The 25,065-nt window shown below is 45.6% G+C and overlaps 1 protein-coding gene across 2 annotated transcripts in view; it reads right to left on the reverse strand.

Annotated features, from left to right (window-relative positions):
* LOC138651232 (uncharacterized) overlaps positions 1-25,065 on the reverse strand; it is an 86,576-nt gene that overhangs the window by 41,580 nt on the left and 19,931 nt on the right. The window lies entirely within an intron of this gene.

Raw genomic sequence — 25,065 nt, forward strand, 5'->3', positions numbered from 1 at the left:
ACTATGAGGGGTCATCACAACAGAGACCCCAATCAGAGGATAATAAAACATTCTTATCTAAGAACTGGCACAATATTTATGGACATAACTGTTTATCACCCATGGTAATTCTGCTTCATGTCACCTGTCTTATCCATGGTTTTTCCCCTTTTTTTTCTATGCTATGTTGTGCATAAATATGTGATTCTTCAGAATTTGTTTTAGTCTTTGCCTGATGAAGAGACCTGTGTAGTCTCGAAAGCTTGCAATTTGTTACCATCTTTTCAGTTCGCCATTAAAAAGGTATCAACCACTGAGGACTCTCAATTCTAAATATTTTTCTATCTACTGGCTAACACGGTACCAAGATATATATCTTTCCTGTTCCATCCCAGTGTCAGCTGAATTCCGACCAGAGGACGCCTCATTCTACTTAATGAGCTTCTGATTAGGTGATCACCTGAACCAAATCTTATTTATCGAAGGAAAGTATAAAAAAAACCCTGCTGTGATGTTCACAATCCTCCTGCAATAGGACAAGCTGGATGGCAAAACAAGTGCTAGTATTATCCCAAAAGTAATAGGAATAAAAAAATAACTTTTAACCATGCCAAAGAAGTGGAAAAGAAAAGTCTTGAGTGAGGAAAAGAAGGGCTCAATCCTGCCATTATTAGCAGAGGGATACAGTGAGCGTCATGTTGCCTCCATCCTTAAAATTTCTAAGACGGCAGTCCATTACAACAAGGTCAAGCAGCAGATATTAGGGACAACAAAGCTACAGACCGTCAGAGGGCAAAAACGACTCTCCACTGACCGGGATGACCGTCATTCGAATGTCACTCAGCAACCGCAGGAGGACATCAAGTGACCTACGAAAGGAATAGCAAATGGCAGCTGGGGTGAAGTGCACGGCAAGAATAGTCGTAACAGGCTCCTAGAGGCACGACTCAAGTTATGTAAAGCTAGAAAAAAGCCTTTCATCAAAGAGAAGCAAAGGAGAGCCAGGCTGAAGTTTGCCAAAGACCATAAGGATTGGACCATAGAGGACTGGCGTAAGGTAATGATGAGTCTAATATTAAGCTTTGCCCAACACCTGGTCGTCTAATGGTTAGCCGGAGAACTGGAGAGGAGTACAAGCCACAGTGTTTTGCACCCACTGTGAAATTTGGTGGAGGATCGGTGATGATCTGGGGAGGCTTCAGCAAGGCTGGAATTGGGCAGTTTGTTCTTTGTGAAGGACATATGAATCAAGCCGCATACAAGGTTATCCTGGAAAAACAGCTAATTCGTTCTGCTCAGGCAATGTTCCCCAACTCTGAGGACTGGTTTTTCCAGCAGGACAATGCGCCATGCCACACAGCTAGGTCAATCAAGGTGTGGATAAAGGACCACCACTTCAAAACTCTGTCATGGCCACCCAATCTCCAGACCTGAACCCAACTGAAAACTTGTAAAAAAATGTAATCAAAAGGAAGATGGATAGTCACAAGCCATCACACAAAGAAGAACTGCTGACATTATTGAACCAGGAGTGGCATAAGATCACCCAGGAGCAGAGTGAGAGACTGGTGGAAAGCTGCCAAGACGCGTGAAATCATGATTATTCTACAAAATATTGATTTCTGAACTCTTCCTGAGATAAAACATTAGTATTGTTGTTTCTAAATGATTATGAACTTGTTTTCTTTGCATTATTTGAGGTCTGCAAGCAATGCCTTTTTTTTGTTATTTTGACCATTTCTCTTTGACCATTAAATACTAAATTCATTGCTTGGAACTTCGGAGACATGTTGTCAGTAGTTTATAGAATCAAAAAACAATTTACATTTTTACTCAAAAATATACCCATAAAGAGAAAAATCAGACAAACTGAACATTTTGCAGTGGTCTCTTAGTTTTTGCCAGAGCTGTATATTGAGGACACCCCAGAAGACCTTCCATAGTGCAAGAACATCCCACAAGACCCACTATATTCCGAGAATACGCAACAAGAGCCGTCATATACTGGGAACACCCCGCAAGACTTGACGTTTTGGAGATGTTCTGACAAGTTGTCCAGATATTACAATTTAGCATTTTAGTAAAAACTAAAAGGACGAAAAACGCAATAGGGTCTTATCTGGATCAAGGATGGGAAACAAACGAGCAGTCGTGCTCACCAGGCGAGGTTGTATGCTCACCTGGCCAGGTTCCGTGCTCACCTGGTCACGTTATGTGCTCACAACCAGTGGAAAACGCGGGCTTCTGCAGACACATGGAGAAGGAAACAAATGGGTTAAACCTGCGCTGCCGTCAGAAGGATGATGAGAAGACAGAGATCCACAGAAGGTGACATATTGGTCAACGCATTTTGAAGTTTCAAGCTTCTTCAACAGGACAACCCCGGTGATCATCCGTTTATTTAACCCATTTGTTTCCAGCTCTCCCCAATTTGGAACTTGCCATAGTCACCCAGATTTTTCTCCTTCTCGCTAACGGCCCTCTTGCTGCCTAATCCAATCCCCTTCCTCGTTCTTCCTCGAGAGGAGCCATTATCACCAGATAATCCATCCTATAGATCGTTGGACACCGTGTGTCCTGTGTGGGGAGGACTCTGATGACAAGATACAAAGTGACGCCTTGCACCGGTAAAGTCGAGGATATGTCTTCCCGAATGCGTTTCACACAAAATGAATGTCCCGTGCTGCATCGCACAAGCAGGAGCACCCGAAAAGACCACATGACCTAGAGCAGTGGTCCCCAACTCCAGGCCTCGAGGGCCGCCAGTAGTGCAGGTTTTGAGGATTTCTTTAGTATTGCATCGGTGGTAATGTGATCATCTGCACAGGTGATGATTCCAACCCCTGTGGAATACTAAGGAAATCCTGAAAACCTGCACTGTTGGCGGCCCTCGAGGCCTGGAGTTGGGGACCACTGACCTAGAGTCAGCCGGCACAGTGCAACCACACAGATATCGCAGTGATAATCTTACCCAGTCCTGTGGCAGGTCGCTGCAGCTCTCCGAATGGAAGGTGTAAACTATCTCTAAACTTTCCTGATGGCCAAAAAGAATCGGGGAGGTACAATCAACGTCACCTGGCTCTGAAGAAGGATATTAGTGGTTGCGATGCTTAATCAGATGACTGCCCTCTGATAGGAGGGTGCCCATACTATGGTGAGGGCCACGCCACGCCCTACAATATGTTCCCGAAGTCACATCTCCATCCACACCGACACTACCAGTTACATTCTTACAATGCTGAGTTACGGCACTCAAGACATATAGAAAAATGGCCGACCTTATTGCCGGCCCTGATGGTTGACTATGTCCTCCTTCTTTGTCCTAGTCGTGGTCACTAGACCTTCCTTCGAAGGAAGTCACATCTCCATCCACACTGACACTACCAGTTACATTCTTACAATGCTGATTTACGGCACTCGAGACGTATAGAAAAATGGCCGACCTTATTGCCGGCCCTGATGGTTGACTATGTCCTTCTTCCTTGACCTAGTCATGGTCACTAGACCTTCCTTGGAAGCAAGAAAAAGGGACGGGTAGTTCTAGGTTGCCACCAGTGTCGAGAATTGTTTTGTAAAAGATTTGACCCCTTCCCTCTTCAGAAAACTCGAAATTAGGGAAGATTTCGAAAACATCTCAGTAGGAATAGGGTCACCAAGAGAATGAACGTTTTTCTGCAAAAGGGACCCAACGCTCCTCCACACCATGCATGGGGGACCCTCACTGTAAAATAAGTCAGCAATATAGGAAACCCCATTTAAGAGTTTTAAGGACATACATAGGATATCCAGAGGAGGAGGAGAGAGGCTACATGGCCACTCTGCCTCAACCATCTGAAGACCACACCAAGAACCTTACCTGTATGATCACTGTCCATCCGCAAGGAATGGGGGAATAAAATCATCTTCAAGGTCAAATAACAAAGACGTACGTCCACTCTTCCGATCCGGCCACTTCTGTTCCATTGTAGAGGTCACAGCTCCCATTCTTGATCTAAGGAGCCCAAGGACAAAAAGCCAATAGTAACACAAAACCCCAAAAGTGCAAATCCTCCAAGCTGCTGTAATGGGTGACGTGTCAGTAATCCATCTCACAGGTTTTCCTTAAAAAAACTTGGGTAAATTCCTAGTAAAACTTTGCTTCCTACAGATGGTCGCGGGGACACTGGTTGGAGATCGTCCTTTCTGAAGTCAGGACTGGTTTGCTGGGGTTACAAAAGAATGTCAGGGTGTGATCATCTGAAGGCAGTTGGGCTAGTTACGTCCTCTTTGTAAACTTCCTGCCTGATATTCTAACTTGCTTCCTACTTAACCCTTAAACTTTCTCTGAGCAATTCCTCCAGACTGCACCATAAACAAGAAGACCTGGCTCTATGTATTCTCACCAAGAAAAGGGATTGTGTGACTGAGTGCAGCTCTGGAGTATAATACAGGATGTAACTCAGGATCAGTAATGTAATGTATGTACACAGTGACTGCACCAGCAGAATAGTGAGTGCAGCTCTGGAGTATAATACAGGATGTAACTCAGGATCAGTAATGTAATGTATGTACACAGTGACTGCACCAGCAGAATAGTGAGTGCAGCTCTGGAGTATAATACAGAATGTAACTCAGGATCAGTAATGTAATGTATGTACACAGTGACTGCACCAGCAGAATAGTGAGTGCAGCTCTGGAGTATAATACAGGATGTAACTCAGGATCAGTAATGTAATGTAAGTACACAGTGACTGCACCAGCAGAATAGTGAGTGCAGCTCTGGAGTATAATATAGGATGTAACTCAGGATCAGTAATGTAATGTATGTACACAGTGACTGCACCAGCAGAATAGTGAGTGCAGCTCTGGGGTATAATACAGGATGTAACTCAGGATCAGTAATGTAATGTATGTACACAGTGACTGCACCAGCAGAATAGTGAGTGCAGCTCTGGAGTATAATACAGGATGTAACTCAGGATCAGTAATGTAATGTATGTACACAGTGACTGCACCAGCAGAATAGTGAGTGCAGCTCTGGGGTATAATACAGGATGTAACTCAGGATCAGTAATGTAATGTATGTACACAGTGACTGCACCAGCAGAATAGTGAGTGCAGCTCTGGGGTATAGTACAGGATGTAACTCAGGATCAGTAATGTAATATATGTACACAGTGACTGCACCAGAAGAATAGTGAGTGCAGCTCTGGGGTATAATACAGGAGGTAACTCAGGATCAGTAATGTAATGTATGTACACAGTGACTGCACCAGAAGAATAGTGAGTGCAGCTCTGGGGTATAATACAGGATGTAACTCAGGATCAGTAATGTAATGTATGTACACAGTGACTGCACCAGCAGAATAGTGAGTGCAGCTCTGGGGTATAATACAGGAGGTAACTCAGGATCAGTAATGTAATGTATGTACACAGTGACTGCACCAGCAGAATAGTGAGTGCAGCTCTGGGGTATAGTACAGGATGTAACTCAGGATCAGTAATGTAATGTATGTACACAGTGACTGCACCAGCAGAATAGTGAGTGCAGCTCTGGAGTATAATACAGGATGTACCTCGGGATCAGTAATGTAATGTATGTACACAGTGACTGCACCAGCAGAATAGTGAGTGCAGCTCTGGAGTATAATGCAGGATGTAACTCAGGATCAGTAATGTAATGTATGTACACAGTGACTGCACCAGCAGAATAGTGAGTGCAGCTCTGTAGTATAATACAGGATGTAACTCAGGATCAGTAATGTAATGTATGTACATAAAGACTGCACCAGCAGAATAGTGAGTGCAGCTCTGTGGTATAATACAGGATGTAACTCAGGATCAGTAATGTAATGTATGTACACAGAGACTGCACCAGCAGAATAGTGAGTGCAGCTCTGTGGTATAATACAGGAGGTAACTCAGGATCAGTAATGTAATGTATGTACACAGTGACTGCACAAGCAGAATAGTGAGTGCAGCTCTGGGGTATAATACAGGATGTAACTCAGGATCAGTAATGTAATGTATGTACACAGTGACTGCACCAGCAGAATAGTGAGTGCAGCTCTGGAGTATAATACAGGATGTAACTCAGGATCAGTAATGTAATGTATGTACACAGTGACTGCACCAGCAGAATAGTGAGTGCAGCTCTGGGGTATAATACAGGATGTAACTCAGGATCAGTGATGTAATGTATGTACACAGTGACTGCACCAGCAGAATAGTGAGTGCAGCTCTGTGGTATAATACAGGAGGTAACTCAGGATCAGTAATGTAATGTATGTACACAGTGACTGCACCAGCAGAATAGTGAGTGCAGCTCTGGGGTATAATACAGGAGGTAACTCATGATCAGTAATGTAATGTATGTACACAGTGACTGCACCAGCAGAATAGTGAGTGCAGCTCTGTGGTATAATACAGGATGTAACTCAGGATCAGTAATGTAATGTATGTACACAGTGACTGTACCAGCAGAATAGTGAGTGCAGCTCTGGAGTATAATACAGGATGTACCTCGGGATCAGTAATGTAATGTATGTACACAGTGACTGCACCAGCAGAATAGTGAGTGCAGCTCTGGTGTATAATGCAGGATGTAACTCAGGATCAGTAATGTAATGTATGTACACAGTGACTGCACCAGCAGAATAGTGAGTGCAGCTCTGTGGTATAATACAGGATGTAACTCAGGATCAGTAATGTAATGTATGTACACAGAGACTGCACCAGCAGAATAGTGAGTGCAGCTCTGTGGTATAATACAGGATGTAACTCAGGATCAGTAATGTAATGTATGTACACAGTGACTGCACCAGCAGAATAGTGAGTGCAGCTCTGGGGTATAATACAGGATCAGTAATGTATGTACACAGTGACTGCACCAGCAGAATAGTGAGTGCAGCTCTGGAGTATAATACAGGAGGTAACTCAGGATCAGTAATGTATGTACACAGTGACTGCACCAGCAGAATAGTGAGTGCAGCTCTGGAGTATAATACAGGAGGTAACTCAGGATCAGTAATGTAATGTATGTACACAGTGACTGCACCAGCAGAATAGTGAGTGCAGCTCTGGAGGATAATACAGGAGGTAACTCAGGATCAGTAATGTAATGTATGTACACAGTGACTGCAGCAGCAGAATAGTGAGTGCAGCTCTGGGGTATAATACAGGATATAACTCAGGATCAGTAGTGTAATGTATGTACACAGTGACTGCACCAGCAGAATAGTGAGTGCAGCTCTGGGGTATAATGCAAGATGTAACTCATGGTCAGTAATGTAATGTATGTACACAGTGACTGCACCAGCAGAATAGTGAGTGCAGCTCTGGGGTATAATACAGGATGTAACTCATGGTCAGTAATGTAATGTATGTACACAGTGACTGCACCAGCAGAATAGTGAGTGCAGCTCTGGGGTATAATACAGGATGTAACTCATCGTCACTAATGTAATGTATGTACACAGTGACTGCACCAGCAGAATAGTGAGTGCAGCTCTGGGGTATAATGCAAGATGTAACTCATGGTCAGTAATGTAATGTATGCAGGGCCGCCATCAGGGCATTACAGCTGTTACTACAGTATGGGGTCCGGTGATGAGGAGCAAAAAGAGGGGCCCGAGAATGCTGGCAGCCCGGTCCGCGCTCTGCTTGGGCCCCCTGACATTTTGTTCAGGCTTCCAAACTCCAACAACACTGTGGTGTAAAGAGACACCACAGTGTTGTAAATGCAATGCAGCGGAAATGGGCACTGTAGCTTTAAAGGGACTCTGTCACCTGAATTTGGAGGGAACAATCTTCAGCCATAGGGGCGGGGTATTCAGGTGTTTGATTCACCCTTTCCTTACCCGCTGGCTGCAATATTGGATTGAAGTTCATTCTCTGTCCTCCGTAGTAAGGTAATCTTGCCTTGTGCAGGCGTGTACTATGGAGGACAGAGAATTAACTTCAATCCAATATTGCAGCCAGCGGGTAAGGAAAGGGTGAATCAAACACCTGAATACCCCGCCCCTATGGCTGAAGATTGTTCCCTCCAAATTCAGGTGACAGAGTCCCTTTAAGCCGTGGCCTGAGCGCGGTGCATCATGGTCAATTGTGACTCACACCCTGCCTTGCTCCACTTCCTTATTCCGGAGCAGAGCAGGGTGTGGTATACTACTTGGCTGCGGACGGTGGGCCAGAAAAGGCAGCGGGGGACCGGACGAGGTCGACGTGCAGGCTGCAGACGATCAAGTGGAGGCGGCGGGCGAGTAGGGTGAGTTCCGTGAGGCATGAGCTGATTCTAGGCTCGGGGGCTGCTGCACATTCCAACAGGGCACAGGTGGTCCGTTTGCATTGCATCAGGGTCCGGGGGGGGGGCAACATTCCAACAAGGCCCAGGTGGTCCAGACTGCAGCAGGGCCCAGGTGGTCCGCATTGCAACAGGGCCCAGGGGGCTCACACAGGCCTCCAGTCACGACTAGCCTCCCCATGGGCCCTGTTGGGCATGGTCCCTCAGTCACCACTAGCCTCCCCCTGGGCCCTGTTGGGCATGGGCCCTCAGTCACCACTAGCCTCCCCCTGGGCCCTGTTGGGCATGGGCCCTCAGTCACCACTAGCCTCCCCCTGGGTCCTGTTGGGCATGGGCCCTCAGTCACCACTAGCCTCCCCCTGGGCCCTGTTGGGCATGGGCCCTCAGTCACCACTAGCCTCCTCCTGGGCCCTGTTGGGCATGGGCCCTCAGTCACCACTAGCCTCCCCCTGGGCCCTGTTGGGCATGGGCCCTCAGTCACCACTAGCCTTCCCCTGGGCCCTGTTGGGCATGGGCCCTCAGTCACCACTAGCCTCCCCCTGGGCCCTGTTGGGCATGGGCCCTCAGTCACCACTAGCCTCCCCCTGGGCCCTGTTGGGCATGGGCCCTCAGTCACCACTAGCCTCCCCCTGGGTCCTGTTGGGTATGGGCCCTCAGTCACCACTAGCCTCCCCCTGGGCCCTGTTGGGCATGGGCCCTCAGTCACCACTAGCCTCCCCCTGGGCCCTGTTGGGCATGGGCCCTCAGTCACCACTAGCCTCCCCCTGGGCCCGGTTGGGCATGGGCCCTCAGTCACCACTAGCCTCCCCCTGGGCCCGGTTGGGCATGGGCCCTCAGTCACCACTAGCCTCCCCCTGGGCCCTGTTGGGCATGGGCCCTCAGTCACCACTAGCCTCCCCCTGGGCCCTGTTGGATATGGCCCTCAGTCACCACTAGCCTCCCCCTGGGCCCTGTTGGATATGGTTATCAGTCACCACTAGCCTCCCCCTGACCCAGGGGAAGGCAATGGGGGACTGGGGCCGTGTCCAACAGGGCCCAGGGCGAAGCTAGGTGGAAATAGGTGATGCAGATCATGCAGTAATTAAGATTATTAGATGAGTCTGTCATTATTTCAATTAACCCCTTTCTGACCTTTGACGTACTATCCCATCCATGTGCCCAGGGCCTTAATGCCTATGGACGGGATAGTACGTCATACGCTATCAGGACCGCTCCACTTTAACCCCCAATAAAGTGCGATCAAACATTATGGCAGCATTCCGGGAGGAAGCAGCATGATGCGGGGTCCCGATCGCTCCCATGGTAACCCGATGTCGTGACGATATCCGGGTTACCAGAGCTCAGAGATTTCCTGACATGCACAGTGCATGTCAGGAGGTCTCTGAGGTTAGTGCGAAATGACATGCAGCGCTGACAGCATGCAGATCTGCACGCCATATAATCGATCAGCCTGCGCAACATGAGTGTCCCATAGTGGGACACTCATGCAAAACAGAGTGAAATTAAAAAAATAAATTGTAAAAATATTTAAAAATATAATAAAAAAATTAATATTCCATCATTAAATCAGTCTTTAAATAAAAAAATCTAAATAAAAGTACATATTTAGTATCGTTGCATCCGTAACGACCCCACCTATAAAATCGTTCCACTAGTTAACCCCTTCAGTGAACATCATTAAAAAAAAAGGCTAAAAAAAAAATGCTTAAGCATCATACAGTGATAAAAGTGGAACAACAAGTTATCCAAAAGACGGATATAAATAACCATGGTACCGCTGAAAACGTCATGTTGTCCCGCCAAAAACAAGCCCCCATACAGCTCCATCACTGGAAAAATGAAAAAGTTTTAGTCCTCAGAATAAAGCGATGCAAAAATAATTTATATAAAATAGTTTTTATTGTGTAAAAGCGCCAAAACATAAAAAATGATATAAATGAGGTATCGCTGTAATCGTACTGACCAGAAGAATAAAACTGCTTTATCCATTTTACCACAGGCAGAACGGTATAAACGCCTCCCCCAAAAGAAATTCATGAATAGCTGATTTTTGTACATTCTGCCTCCCAAAAATTGGAATAAAAAGCGATCAAAAAATGTTATGTGCCCGAAAATGGTAACAATAAAAAAGTCGATACGTTCGGCAAAAACAAAACCTCACATGACACTGTGGACCAAAATATGGAAAAATTATAGCTCTCAAAATGTAGTGATGCAAAAACAATTTTTTTGCAATAAAAAAGCATCTTTTAGTGTGTGACAGCTGCCAAACATAAAAACCCGCTATAATTAGTAAATCATACCCCCCTTTATCACCCGCTTAATTAGGGAAAAATAATAAAATAAGAAAAATGTATTTATTTCCACTTTCACTTTAGGGTTAGGGTTGGGGCTATAGTTAGGGTTGGGGCTACAGTTAGGGATGGGGCTATAGTTAGGGATGGGGCTATAGTTAGGGATGGGGCTATAGTTAGGGATGGGGCTATAGTTAGGGATGGGGCTATAGTTAGGGTTGGGGCTATAGTTAGGGTTGGTACTATGTTTGGGGCTATAGTTAGGGATGGGGCTATAGTTAGGGATGGGGCTATAGTTAGGGTTGGGGCTATAGTTAGGGTTGGGGCTATAGTTAGGGTTGGGGCTATAGTTAGGGATGGGGCTATAGTTAGGGTTGGGGCTATAGTTAGGGTTGGGGCTATAGTTAGGGATGGGGCTACAGTTAGGGATGGGGCTACAGTTAGGGATGGGGCTACAGTTAGGGTTGGGGCTATAGTTAGGGTTGGGGTTATAGTTAGGGATGGGGCTATAGTTAGGGATGGGGCTATAGTTAGGGATGGGGCTATAGTTAGGGTTGGGGCTATAGTTAGGGATGGGGCTATAGTTAGGGTTGGGGCTATAGTTAGGGATGGGGCTATAGTTAGGGATGGGGCTATAATTAGGGTTGGGGCTATAGTTAGGGTTGGGGCTATAATTAGGGATGGGGCTATAGTTAGGGTTGGGGCTATAGTTAGGGATGGGGATATAGTTAGGGTTGGGGCTATAGTTAGGGTTGGGGTATAGTTAGGGATGGGGCTATAGTTAGGGATGGGGCTACAGTTAGGGATGGGGCTACAGTTAGGGATGGGGCTACAGTTAGGGTTGGGGCTATAGTTAGGGTTGGGGCTATAGTTAGGGTTGGGGCTATAGTTAGGGTTGGGGCTATAGTTAGGGTTGGGGCTATAGTTAGGGTTGGGGCTATAGTTAGGGTTGGGGCTATAGTTAGGGATGGGGCTACAGTTAGGGATGGGGCTACAGTTAGGGTTGGGGCTATAGTTAGGGTTGGGGCTATAATTAGGGTTGGGGCTATAGTTAGGGTTGGGGCTATAATTAGGGTTGGGGCTATAGTTAGGGTTGGGGCTATAGTTAGGGATGGGGATATAGTTAGGGATGGTTTAAGAACCAAACAAGAGAAAAAGGATATGCATAACAACAGGGATCAACCTTCAAAAAAATATATAACTTTATTTATACGAATAAGGCACATCAGAGCAAGACATACATCTAAAAACATTTAAAAACCAAGAAACCACACGTGGCTAATAAGCCACATGCACCCCACAGACAACTGGAAATAAATGCCATTGAGCACTAGATACAGTATAGAGTCTATCAGTGAAAGGTGCGCATATATGCACAGAAATGTAACAATCTGCTACCAGCTATACTCCATGGAAACCAAATAATGTCACACATATACAGGTCCTTCTCAAAAAATTAGCATATAGTGTTAAATTTCATTATTTACCATAATGTAATGATTACAATTAAACTTTCATATATTATAGATTCATTATCCACCAACTGAAATTTGTCAGGTCTTTTATTGTTTTAATACTGATGATTTTGGCATACAACTCCTGATAACCCAAAAAACCTGTCTCAATAAATTAGCATATTTCACCCATCCAATCAAATAAAAGTGTTTTTTAATAACAAACAAAAAACCTACAAATAATAATGTTCAGTTATGCACTCAATACTTGGTCGGGAATCCTTTGGCAGAAATGACTGCTTCAATGCGGCGTGGCATGGAGGCAATCAGCCTGTGACACTGCTGAGATGTTATGGAGGCCCAGGATGCTTCAATAGCGGCCTTAAGCTCATCCAGAGTGTTGGGTCTTGCGTCTCTCAACTTTCTCTTCACAATATCCCACAGATTCTCTATGGGGTTCAGGTCAGGAGAGTTGGCAGGCCAATTGAGCACAGTAATACCATGGTCAGTAAACCATTTACCAGTGGTTTTGGCACTGTGAGCAGGTGCCAGGTCGTGCTGAAAAATGAAATCTTCATCTCCATAAAGCATTTCAGCCGATGGAAGCATGAAGTGCTCCAAAATCTCCTGATAGCTAGCTGCATTGACCCTGCCCTTGATGAAACACAGTGGACCAACACCAGCAGCTGACATGGCACCCCACACCATCACTGACTGTGGGTACTTGACACTGGACTTCAGGCATTTTGGCATTTCCTTCTCCCCAGTCTTCCTCCAGACTCTGGCACCTTGATTTCCGAATGACATGCAAAATTTGCTTTCATCAGAAAAAAGTACTTGGGACCACTTAGCAACAGTCCAGTGCTGCTTCTCTGTAGCCCAGGTCAGGCGCCTCTGCCGCTGTTTATGGTTCAAAAGTGGCTTTACCTGGGGAATGCGGCACCTGTAGCCCATTTCCTGCACACGCCTGTGCACGGTGGCTCTGGATGTTTCCACACCAGACTCGGTCCACTGCTTCCTCAGGTTCCCCAAGGTCTGGAATCGGTCCTTCTCCACAATCTTCCTCAGGGTCCGGTCTCCTCTTCTCGTTGTACAGCGTTTTCTGCCACATTGTTTCCTTCCAACAGACTTACCATTGAGGTGCCTTGATACAGCACTCTGGGAACAGCCTATTTGTTGAGAAATTTCTTTCTGGGTCTTACCCTCTTGCTTGAGGGTGTCAATGATGGCCTTCTTGACATCTGTCAGGTCGCTAGTCTTACCCATGATGGGGGTTTTGAGTAATGAACCCGGCAGGGAGTTTATAAAAGCCTCAGGTATCTTTTGCATGTGTTTAGAGTTAATTAGTTGATTCAGAAGATTAGGGTAATAGGTCGTTTAGAGAACCTTTTCTTGATATGCTAATTTATTGAGACAGGTTTTTTGGGTTATCAGGAGTTGTATGCCAAAATCATCAGTATTAAAACAATAAAAGACCTGACAAATTTCAGTTGGTGGATAATGAATCTATAATATATGAAAGTTTAATTGTAATCATTACATTATGGTAAATAATGAAATTTAACACTATATGCTAATTTTTTGAGAAGGACCTGTAAGTACAAAAACCAAGTCCAAGTGCCGTCCCCCGGTCCTATTTACCCTGTGCAAGAGATGACTAAACACACAGCATTATCCTACAACCTGGGGACAAGGCAAACACACGTTTTGCCAAAATATGATGAGAATTTGCATATGAATGCCACAGATTTACAAATAAAAAAACCATATCACCCAGGGGTCCGGGAATGAAACGGCAGAAGAAGCCAAAAAGGAGAAGCGGTAACCCTCTATCAGATACTAGTGCTCATGCTCGGGGGGACAAGCGTCTTCATCAGGGGAAATGTAGAGTCAATAGCTTAGACTTGCTCTAATATAGCGGGGGGGGGTGGGGGGGTACCATGGTGATTTGGCCAAAAGATCTTTACACATTGGAGGCCAAGCGCCAACTTTCTAATCAATCTCATTACCAGGTTCTTCCGTTGGATCCAACAGATGTCTTCAAGGGACAGCATTACAGTAATGTAATGTATGTACACAGCGACTGCACCAGCAGAATAGTGAGTGCAGCTCTGGAGTATAATACAGGATGTAACTCAGGATCAGTAATGTAATGTATGTACACAGTGACTGCACCAGCAGAATAGTGAGTGCAGCTCTGGAGTATAATACAGGATGTAACTCAGGATCAGTAATGTAATGTATGTACACAGTGACTGCACCAGCAGAATAGTGAGTGCAGCTCTCGGGTATAATACAGGAGGTAACTCAGGATCAGTAATGTAATGTATGTACACAGTGACTGCACCAGCAGAATAGTGAGTGCAGCTCTGGAGTATAATACAGGATGTAACTCAGGATCAGTAATGTAATGTATGTACACAGTGACTGCACCAGCAGAATAGTGAGTGCAGCTCTCGGGTATAATACAGGAGGTAACTCAGGATCAGTAATGTAATGTATGTACACAGTGACTGCACCAGCAGAATAGTGAGTGCAGCTCTGGAGTATAATACAGGATGTAACTCAGGATCAGTAATGTAATGTATGTACACAGTGACTGCACCAGCAGAATAGTGAGTGCAGCTCTCGGGTATAATACAGGAGGTAACTCAGGATCAGTAATGTAATATATGAACACAGTGACTGCACCAGCAGAATAGTGAGTGCAGCTCTGGAGAATAATACAGGAGGTAACTCAGGATCAGTAATGTAATGTATGTACACAGCGACTGCACCAGCAGAATAGTGATTGCAGCTCTGGAGTATAATACAGGATGTAACTCAGGATCAGTAATGTAATGTATGTACACAGCGACTGCACCAGCAGAATAGTGAGTGCAGCTCTGGAGTATAATACAGGATGTAACTCAGGATCAGTAATGTAATGTATGTACACAGTGACTGCACCAGCAGAATAGTGAGTGCAGCTCTGGGGTATAATACAGGAGGTAACTCAGGACCAGTAATGTAATATATGTACACAGTGACTGCACCAGCAGAATAGTGAGTGCAGCTCTGGAGAATAATACAGGAGGTAACTCAGGATCAGTAATGTAATGTATGTACACAGTGACTGCACCAGCAGAATAGTGAGTGCAGCTCTGGGGTATAGTACAGGAGGTAACTCAGGATCAGTAATGTAGTGTATGTACACAATGACTGCACCAGCAGAATAGTGAGTGCAGCTCTGGGGTATAATACAGGAGGTAACTCAGGATCAATAATGTAATGTATGTACACAGTGACTGCCACAGCAGAATAGTGAGTGCAGCTCTGGGGTATGATACAGGATGTAACTCAGGATCAGTAATGTAATGTATGTACACAGTGACTGCACCAGCAGAATAGTGAGTGCTGCTCTGGGATATAATACAGGATGTAACTCAGGATCAGTAATGTCATGTATTTACACAGTGACTGCACCAGCAGAATAGTGAGTGCAGCTCTGGGGTATAATACAGGATGTAACTCAGGATCAGTAATGTAATGTATGTACACAGAGACTGCACCAGCAGAATAGTGAGTGCTGCTCTGGGGTATAATACAGGATGTAACTCAGGATCAGTAATGTATGTACACAGAGACTGCACCAGCAGAATAGTGAGTGCTGCTCTGGAGTATAATACAGGATGCAACTCAGGATCAGTAATGTAATGTATGTACACAGTGACTGCACCAGCAGAATAGTGAGTGCAGCTCTGGAGTATAATACAGGATGTAACTCAGGATCAGTAATGTAATGTATGTACACAGTGACTGCACCAGCAGAATAGTGAGTGCAGCTCTCGGGTATAATACAGGAGGTAACTCAGGATCAGTAATGTAATATATGAACACAGTGACTGCACCAGCAGAATAGTGAGTGCAGCTCTGGAGAATAATACAGGAGGTAACTCAGGATCAGTAATGTAATGTATGTACACAGTGACTGCACCAGCAGAATAGTGAGTGCAGCTCTGGAGAATAATACAGGAGGTAACTCAGGATCAGTAATGTAATGTATGTACACAGCGACTGCACCAGCAGAATAGTGAGTGCAGCTCTGGAGGATAATACAGGATGTAACTCAGGATCAGTAATGTAATGTATGTACACAGCGACTGCACCAGCAGAATAGTGAGTGCAGCTCTGGAGTATAATACAGGATGTAACTCAGGATCAGTAATGTAATGTATGTACACAGTGACTGCACCAGCAGAATAGTGAGTGCAGCTCTGGGGTATAATACAGGAGGTAACTCAGGACCAGTAATGTAATATATGTACACAGTGACTGCACCAGCAGAATAGTGAGTGCAGCTCTGGAGAATAATACAGGAGGTAACTCAGGATCAGTAATGTAATGTATGTACACAGTGACTGCACCAGCAGAATAGTGAGTGCAGCTCTGGGGTATAGTACAGGAGGTAACTCAGGATCAGTAATGTAGTGTATGTACACAATGACTGCACCAGCAGAATAGTGAGTGCAGCTCTGGGGTATAATACAGGAGGTAACTCAGGATCAATAATGTAATGTATGTACACAGTGACTGCACCAGCAGAATAGTGAGTGCAGCTCTGGGGTATGATACAGGATGTAACTCAGGATCAGTAATGTAATGTATGTACACAGTGACTGCACCAGCAGAATAGTGAGTGCTGCTCTGGGATATAATACAGGATGTAACTCAGGATCAGTAATGTCATGTATTTACACAGTGACTGCACCAGCAGAATAGTGAGTGCAGCTCTGGGGTATAATACAGGATGTAACTCAGGATCAGTAATGTAATGTATGTACACAGAGACTGCACCAGCAGAATAGTGAGTGCTGCTCTGGGGTATAATACAGGATGTAACTCAGGATCAGTAATGTATGTACACAGAGACTGCACCAGCAGAATAGTGAGTGCTGCTCTGGAGTATAATACAGGATGCAACTCAGGATCAGTAATGTAATGTATGTACACAGTGACTGCACCAGCAGAATAGTGAGTGCAGCTCTGGGGTATAATACAGGAGGTAACTCAGGATCAGTAATGTAATGTATGTACACAGCAACTGCACCAGCAGAATAGTGAGTGCAGCTCTGGAGGATAATACAGGATGTAACTCAGGATCAGTAATGTAATTTATGTACACAGCAACTGCACCAGCAGAATAGTGAGTGCAGCTCTGGAATATAATACAGGATGTAACTCAGGATCAGTAATGTAATGTATGTACACAGTGACTGCACCAGCAGAATAGTGAGTGCAGCTCTGGGGTATAATACAGGGTGTAACTCAGGATCAGTAATGTAATGTATGTACACAGTGACTGCACCAGCAGAATAGTGAGTGCAGCTCTGGAGTATAATACAGGATGTAACTCAGGATCAGTAATGTAATGTATGTACACAGTGACTGCACCAGCAGAATAGTGAGTGCAGCTCTGGGGTATAATACAGGGTGTAACTCAGGATCAGTAATGTAATGTATGTACACAGTGACTGCACCAGCAGAATAGTGAGTGCAGCTCTGGAGTATAATACAGGATGTAACTCAGGATCAGTAATGTAATGTATGCACACAGGGACTGCACCAGCAGAATAGTGAGTGCCGCTCTGGGGTATAATACAGGATGTAACTCAGGACCAGTAATGTAATGTATGTACACAGCGACTGCACCAGCAGAACAGTGAGTGCAGCTCTGGGGTATAATACAGGATGTAACTCAGGATCAGTAATGTAATGTATGTACACAGTGACTGCACCAGCAGAATAGTAAGTGCAGCTCTGGGGTATAATACAGGAGGTAACTCAGGATCAGTAATGTAATATATGTACACAGTGACTGCACCAGCAGAATAGTGAGTGGAGCTCTGGAGAATAATACAGGAGGTAACTCAGGATCAGTAATGTAATATATGTACACAGTGACTGCACCAGCAGAATAGTGAGTGCAGCTCTGGGGTATAGTACAGGAGGTAACTCAGGATCAGTAATGTAGTGTATGTACACAATGACTGCACCAGCAGAATAGTGAGTGCAGCTCTGGGGTATAATACAGGAGGTAACTCAGGATCAGTAATGTAATGTATGTACACAGTGACTGCACCAGCAGAATAGTGAGTGCAGCTCTGGGGTATAATACAGGATGTAACTCAGGATCAGTATTGTAATGTATGTACACAGTGACTGCACCAGCAGAATAGTGAGTGCAGCTCTGGGGTATAATACAGAATGTAATTCAGGATCAGTAATGTAATGTATGTACACAGAGACTGCACCAGCAGAATAGTGAGTGCAGCTCTAGGGTATAATACAGGATGTAACTCAGGATCAGTAATGTATGTACACAGTGACTGCACCAGCAGAATAGTGAGTGCTGCTCTGGGGTATAATACAGGATGTAACTAAGGATCAGTAATGTAATGTATGTACACAGTGACTGCACCAGCAGAATAGTAAGTGCAGTTCTGTGGTATAATACAGGAGGTAACTCAGGATCAGTAATGTAATGTATGTACACAGTGACTGCACCAGCAGAATAGTGAGTGCAGCTCTGGAGTATAATACAGGATGTAACTCAGGATCAGTAATGTAATGTATGTACACAGTGACTGCACCAGCAGAATAGTGAGTGCAGCTCTGGAGTATAATACAGGAGGTAACTCAGGATCAGTAATGTAATGTATGTACACAGTGACTGCACCAGCAGAATGGTGAGTGCAGCTCTGGAGTATAATACAGGATGTAACTCAGGATCAGTAATGTAATGTATGTACACAGTGACTGCACCAGCAGAATAGTGAGTGCAGCTCTCGGGTATAATACAGGAGGTAACTCAGGATCAGTAATGTAATATATGAACACAGTGACTGCACCAGCAGAATAGTGAGTGCAGCTCTGGAGAATAATACAGGAGGTAACTCAGGATCAGTAATGTAATGTATGTACACAGCGACTGCACCAGCAGAATAGTGATTGCAGCTCTGGAGTATAATACAGGATGTAACTCAGGATCAGTAATGTAATGTATGTACACAGCTACTGCACCAGCAGAATAGTGAGTGCAGCTCTGGAGGATAATACAGGATGTAACTCAGGATCAGTAATGTAATGTATGTACACAGCGACTGCACCAGCAGAATAGTGAGTGCAGCTCTGGAGTATAATACAGGATGTAACTCAGGATCAGTAATGTAATGTATGGACACAGTGACTGCACCAGCAGAATAGTGAGTGCAGCTCTGGAGTATAATACAGGATGTAACTCAGGATCAGTAATGTAATGTATGTACACAGTGACTGCACCAGCAGAATAGTGAGTGCAGCTCTGGGGTATAGTACAGGAGGTAACTCAGGATCAGTAATGTAGTGTATGTACACAATGACTGCACCAGCAGAATAGTGAGTGCAGCTCTGGGGTATAATACAGGAGGTAACTCAGGATCAATAATGTAATGTATGTACACAGTGACTGCACCAGCAGAATAGTGAGTGCAGCTCTGGGGTATGATACAGGATGTAACTCAGGATCAGTAATGTAATGTATGTACACAGTGACTGCACCAGCAGAATAGTGAGTGCTGCTCTGGGATATAATACAGGATGTAACTCAGGATCAGTAATGTCATGTATTTACACAGTGACTGCACCAGCAGAATAGTGAGTGCAGCTCTGGGGTATAATACAGGATGTAACTCAGGATCAGTAATGTAATGTATGTACACAGAGACTGCACCAGCAGAATAGTGAGTGCTGCTCTGGGGTATAATACAGGATGTAACTCAGGATCAGTAATGTATGTACACAGAGACTGCACCAGCAGAATAGTGAGTGCTGCTCTGGAGTATAATACAGGATGCAACTCAGGATCAGTAATGTAATGTATGTACACAGTGACTGCACCAGCAGAATAGTGAGTGCAGCTCTGGGGTATAATACAGGAGGTAACTCAGGATCAGTAATGTAATGTATGTACACAGCAACTGCACCAGCAGAATAGTGAGTGCAGCTCTGGAGGATAATACAGGATGTAACTCAGGATCAGTAATGTAATGTATGTACACAGCGACTGCACCAGCAGAATAGTGAGTGCAGCTCTGGAGTATAATACAGGATGTAACTCAGGATCAGTAATGTAATGTATGTACACAGTGACTGCACCAGCAGAATAGTGAGTGCAGCTCTGGGGTATAATACAGGAGGTAACTCAGGACCAGTAATGTAATATATGTACACAGTGACTGCACCAGCAGAATAGTGAGTGCAGCTCTGGAGAATAATACAGGAGGTAACTCAGGATCAGTAATGTAATGTATGTACACAGTGACTGCACCAGCAGAATAGTGAGTGCAGCTCTGGGGTATAGTACAGGAGGTAACTCAGGATCAGTAATGTAGTGTATGTACACAATGACTGCACCAGCAGAATAGTGAGTGCAGCTCTGGGGTATAATACAGGAGGTAACTCAGGATCAATAATGTAATGTATGTACACAGTGACTGCACCAGCAGAATAGTAAGTGCAGCTCTGGGGTATGATACAGGATGTAACTCAGGATCAGTAATGTAATGTATGTACACAGTGACTGCACCAGCAGAATAGTGAGTGCTGCTCTGGGATATAATACAGGATGTAACTCAGGATCAGTAATGTCATGTATTTACACAGTGACTGCACCAGCAGAATAGTGAGTGCAGCTCTGGGGTATAATACAGGATGTAACTCAGGATCAGTAATGTAATGTATGTACACAGAGACTGCACCAGCAGAATAGTGAGTGCTGCTCTGGGGTATAATACAGGATGTAACTCAGGATCAGTAATGTATGTACACAGAGACTGCACCAGCAGAATAGTGAGTGCTGCTCTGGAGTATAATACAGGATGCAACTCAGGATCAGTAATGTAATGTATGTACACAGTGACTGCACCAGCAGAATAGTGAGTGCAGCTCTGGGGTATAATACAGGAGGTAACTCAGGATCAGTAATGTAATGTATGTACACAGCAACTGCACCAGCAGAATAGTGAGTGCAGCTCTGGAGGATAATACAGGATGTAACTCAGGATCAGTAATGTAATGTATGTACACAGCAACTGCACCAGCAGAATAGTGAGTGCAGCTCTGGAGTATAATACAGGATGTAACTCAGGATCAGTAATGTAATGTATGTACACAGTGACTGCACCAGCAGAATAGTGAGTGCAGCTCTGGGGTATAATACAGGAGGTAACTCAGGATCAGTAATGTAATATATGTACACAGTGACTGCACCAGCAGAATAGTGAGTGCAGCTCTGGAGAATAATACAGGAGGTAACTCAGGATCAGTAATGTAATGTATGTACACAGTGACTGCACCAGCAGAATAGTGAGTGCAGCTCTGGGGTATAATACAGGATGTAACTCAGGATCAGTAATGTAATGTATGTACACAGTGACTGCACCAGCAGAATAGTGAGTGCTGCTCTGGGATATAATACAGGATGTAACTCAGGATCAGTAATGTAATGTATGTACACAGTGACTGCACCAGCAGAATAGTGAGTGCAGCTCTGGGGTATAATACAGGATGTAACTCAGGATCAGTAATGTAATGTATGTACACAGAGACTGCACCAGCAGAATAGTGAGTGCAGCTCTAGGGTATAATACAGGAGGTAACTCAGGATCAGTAATGTAATGTATGTACACAGTGACTGCACCAGCAGAATAGTGAGTGCTGCTCTGGGGTATAATACAGGATGTAACTCAGGATCAGTAATGTAATGTATGTACACAGAGACTGCACCAGCAGAATAGTGAGTGCAGCTCTGGAGTATAATACAGGATGTAACTCAGGATCAGTAATGTAATGTATGTACACAGTGACTGCACCAGCAGAATAGTGAGTGCAGCTCTGGAGTATAATACAGGATGTAACTCGGGATCAGTAATGTAATGTATGTACACAGTGACTGCACCAGCAGAATAGTGAGTGCAGCTCTAGGGTATAATACAGGATGTAACTCAGGATCAGTAATGTAATGTATGTACACAGTGACTGCACCAGCAGAATAGTGAGTGCAGCTCTGGAGTATAATACAGGAGGTAACTCAGGATCAGTAATGTAATGTATGTACACAGTGACTGCACCAGCAGAATAGTGAGTGCTGCTCTGGGGTATAATACAGGATGTAACTCAGGATCAGTAATGTAATGTATGTACACAGTGACTGCACCAGCAGAATAGTGAGTGCAGCTCTAGGGTATAATACAGGATGTAACTCAGGATCAGTAATGTAATGTATGTACACAGTGACTGCACCAGCAGAATAGTGAGTGCAGCTCTGGAGTATAATACAGGAGGTAACTCAGGATCAGTAATGTAATATATGTACACAGCGACTGCACCAGCATAATAGTGAGTGCAGCTCTGGAGTATAATACAGTGTCACGATATTGTATGAAATGCGATATGATTTTGTAGCTTGCCTGTTACACCCATGCTGCGGGCTAAACCCCCATCCCCCCTCCTTCTCTGTCTCTCTTTGTTTCTATGTGTGTGTGTGTGTGTGTAGCTATTCTTCTCAATGTTCAAAGAGACGAACGGCACCAGGACTCAACAATGCAGTATAGGGAGCGCTGAATCAAATACACCTCTTTAGACCCACAGCGTGCGGTATCCATGCAGTACTGGAGCGTGGTGCTCAGCATCAATAGCCATAACAGCACAGTGAACCCTTCTGAAGTGTCCATAGAGGAGTATGTCATGCGCTTCCGTGACAAGATGCAGACCTTGCCGCAGTTGGTGCATGACAACATGACGCAGGTGACGCAGGCTCATGCTGACCAGAAGCACTAGTACAACCAGAACGCCCGGGAGCGGACCTACCACGTGGGTCAAAAGGTGTGGGTGCTGGTCCCTGTGCCAACTGATAAGCTTCAGGCAGCCTGGGAGGGTCCGTACGTCGTCCACCAACAGCTCAACCCGGTCACCTACGTGGTCACGCTTGACCACGCTCGAGGTAGGCGAAAGTCCTTTCACATCAACATGATGAAGGCTCATCACAAACGTGAACCTTTCGTCCTACCGGTCTGCAGCTTACCCGAAGATTGGGAGGAAGACACCCTCCTGAACATGCTGGCCCAAGCAAAGGTCGGTGGGTCCATTGAGGACGCGGAGGTAAACGCCTCACTAACCGAACCCCAGCGGTCGCAGTTGCGGACCAAGCTGGAACCCTTCCGAGCAGTTTTCTCCAACCGACCTGGAAGGACTGAGTTAGCAGTCCACGAGGTGGACACCGGGAATCATGCCCCACTCTGCAAACACCTTATTGAATCTCCGACCAGGTGCAGCAGGTTATGCGCCAGGAGATCGATGAGATGTTACAGCTGGGAGTGACTCGACGGTCAAAGAGTGCGTGGGCCTCACCTGTAGTTCTCGTGCCAAAGAAGGATCGGACCACCCGGTTCTGCGTGGACTACAGGGGGCTCAACGCCATCACAGCCTCTGATGCGCACCCAATGCCGCGCATCGAGGAGCTGCTGGATAAGTTAGCTGGCGCAGATTACCTATCAATAATGGATCTGAGTCGAGGATACTGGCAGATTCCTCTGAGCCCTGAGGCGCAGGAGAAGTCCGCCTTTATCACACCCTTTGGACTGTATGAGTCCACGATCATGCCCTTCGGCATGAAGAATGCCCCTGCCACTTTCCAGCGGATGGTCAACCTCCTGCTTCAGGGACTGGAGAAGTACGCCGTGGCGTACTTGGATGACATTGCCATCTTCAGTTCCTCCTGGGATGCACACCTGCAGCATCTCGAGGAGGTGCTCAGGCGAATTCACTGAGCTGGACTGACTATCAAGCCGGGAAAGTGCCAGATGGGCATGAGTGAGGTCCACTACCTGGGGCACCGAGTAGGTGGGGGCACCCTAAAGCCAAAGCCTGAGAAAGTGGGAGCAATCGTGAACTGGCCCACCCCCAGGACCAAGAAACAGGTGATGTCCTTCCTGGTCACGGCAGGGTACTATGGGCGCTTCGTGCAGCACTATAGTAGCCTGGCCAAACCTTTGACGGACCACACCAGGAAGAAGCTACCCCACATCGTCAACTGGACCGATGGCTGTGAGGGGCCCTTCCAGGGGTTAAAAACAGCACTGTGCAACGCCCCTGTGTTGAAAGCAGTCGACCGTTCTTGGTACAGACTAACGCCAGCGACTTTGGCCTCGGTGCTGTGCTCAGCCAGGTTGACTCGGAGGATCAAGAGCACCCCGTGTTGTACCTGAGCTGGAAACCTTTGCCAAGGGAAGTGGCCTACTCCACCATCAAGAAGGAGTGCCTGGCCATTGTCTGGGCCCTGCAGCGCTTGCAGCCCTACCTGTACGGTCGCATCTTCACCGTGGTGACCAACCACAATCCTCTGCGCTGGCTAAACGCCATGTGTGGAACCAACGGCTGGTTGCTACGCTGGAGCCTTGCCCTTCAACAGTTTGACTTCACTATTGAACATAAAACAGGCAGGGAGCATGGCAATGCAGATGGACTGTCCCACCAGGGTGAACCTACTGAGGTGTGCATGGAGGCATACCGTGGGGTTCTGCCTCCCTAGCGCAGACCAAAAGGGGGAGGTGTCACGATATTGTATGAAATGTGATATGATTTTGTAGCTTGCCTGTTAGACCCATGCTGCGGGCTAACCCCCCCTTCTCTCTCTGTCTCCCTTTGTTTCTATGTGTGTGTGAGTGCAGCTATTCTTCTCAATGCTCTGCCCTTCCCCCAAGCCGAGGAAGGTTTATTGCGCTTGTAGCGGCCTAAAGCTCCCTCCAGCTGAAACTGGTCTGATTATCCTTCTCAAAGACATGCGGTTCTTTGTTCGGTTATAGTAAGATATTGGGCCACCGATTTGGGCTAGAAAAATAATAAGGATATATTGTGAATCTCCATCGACGGATCTATGAGCCACGGTAAGCGCGGGCTTCTAGTTCCAACAGGGACAGAGTATGGATTTCTCTGGAACTATGCATCCCATCAAGTCCAAATTTGGTCTCATTAGAATGCC

The sequence above is a fragment of the Ranitomeya imitator genome, chromosome 10, assembly GCF_032444005.1.
Source record: "Ranitomeya imitator isolate aRanImi1 chromosome 10, aRanImi1.pri, whole genome shotgun sequence".
Lineage (NCBI taxonomy): Eukaryota > Metazoa > Chordata > Amphibia > Anura > Dendrobatidae > Ranitomeya > Ranitomeya imitator.